This window comes from Pygoscelis adeliae, unplaced genomic scaffold (assembly GCF_000699105.1).
Source record: "Pygoscelis adeliae isolate BGI_AS28 unplaced genomic scaffold, ASM69910v1 Scaffold108, whole genome shotgun sequence".
In the NCBI taxonomy this organism is placed as follows: Eukaryota; Metazoa; Chordata; class Aves; order Sphenisciformes; family Spheniscidae; genus Pygoscelis; species Pygoscelis adeliae.
Window position 1 is genome coordinate 556198 of NW_008825498.1, and position 1890 is coordinate 558087.

The window sequence follows — 1890 nt, forward strand, 5'->3', positions numbered from 1 at the left end:
ACTGAGGCCCAGGGCTCACCCTCCACTGCCCAGCGTGCAGAGCAGCAGGTCCTGCAGTGCTTTTCAGGGAGAATCTGGGTTTATTTTCCATTTGAAATCTGCTGATAGCTGCGTTGGCTTTACAATAAACCTAAAGCAGGATCTGATGCAGGAACAGCTTGCCTGGGTGAGCTGCAGGTTAGCGGTTATCACCGTACTGTCTGTCCTGACCCACGCAAAGGTCTGGTGCACTGTGCGTGGCACAGAGCGAGCGTGGGCATGGCAATGACAAGCCCCATTCTGCCTCTGCTGTGTCATGCCGGCCCTGTGCGCCGTACTGGGCGGGAAGGGGCACACGGGGAGAACGCAGGAGGGCTGTTGTTCGTGGTAAATCACTGGGAGTGTCCAATAGCTCACCCTCTTCAGGAGGACAAATCTCATTATTTGATAAAGCATTAAAACAGTCAGTTCCTCTGCAGTCCGTGTGCTAATTCTCTGCTGTTCTCGGCGACGAATTTAAACAGCGGCACCTAATTAGAAGCTGCAGGGCATGGATTATACTGTCAAGGAAATGTTATTCAGACACTCATTTACCTTCACATTAACTGTATGACCTTAATCTACTGAAATGTGCACGGATTCAAGCCCTGAGTTTACTCCTCGGTGTGCAGTGCACGTCCAAGTGGGGCAGCTGGGGGCGGCAGGGGGGGCACCGTGAGCGTTTTCTTCCAAAGAGCCGCTGGGTAAGTCCTGGATACTCGGAGAGCTCTTCAACACTTCCAGCAAGGCTTTTGACGTTTAAAACAGCCACATTTGTCTTTACCTTTGTGAAAATCGAGTTATGTGTAGAGGTCTGTAGACTCAGCTCACCGAAGGATCAGTCATGGCTGAGGCCATCCTACTGTTGATGGGGTTACAAGGGGTGGGAGGGGAAGCCCGAAACGTGGAGCTCCCATTTCCAAGCATTTTAAAAGGTTGTGGCATTGCCCCTCCAGGTGCTGAGATCAAAGCTGAGCCTGGCGGCTCCGCAAGGCACGAAGGTGCCGGGCTCCTGGTGCGGGGCACGGGGCGGGTTCTGCAGCCACGTCCCTGATGCTTCTCTTCGCAATAGCTGGAGTCCCCCGTGTCCTTCAAGCACCTGGAGTCCTTTGGGACAGTACTCGAAAGGTCCTGTGTCAGAGTCCGACTGAATGCGTCCTCCCTTCCCTGTCACAGCTCTCTCCTGCGTTGCTGCAGAGCCTGGCTCAGGGCCACGTCTGCGCTGGGTCCCGTCCCCCCCCGGCCACGCTCACCCCTCTGTGCAGCCCAGCACCCCAGTCTGCCGCCAGCACACCTGCACCAAGGAAGCAATGGCACATCAGCGAAATATCATTAGAAAACCAGTGCATATCAGCTCAAAACTAAATTTTAAACAGATTATTTGGGACTGGAAGTTCTTATTCGCTCCAACAGGTGGAGATGAGATACGATAAAATCAGACTTCTGCAACTGTCATTAGCCACCAACCATAATCATTGCTCAGCCACAGCCACCCTCCCACAGTCCAGTGAGCATGGCATCAAAATAAAATCACAAAGTTCATAATAAATACTCTTTTCTTCCCACCTTTCTGGAAGGACCTACTTCACCATTGCTTTCTTCACTGTGAATCCCTGTCCTTCTCCCACAAGCCTCGGTTCATGCCAGGCCGGGCATCTGAGCACAGCTCGGCTTTGGCAGGGTACAAGGGCGAAACACCATTGCGAAGGCGCTCGCTCACCCGGCATGCATGGCTGGACCCACCGCAGGCCAGCAGCCACACGGCATACAGGGGAAAACAGCTTATTTCTAAAGCTTGTGGCACGAACGTGAAGAAAGCGACAAGGAATAGCGCTGCTGGGTTGATACCTGCTTACTCTTGCAAAATAATAG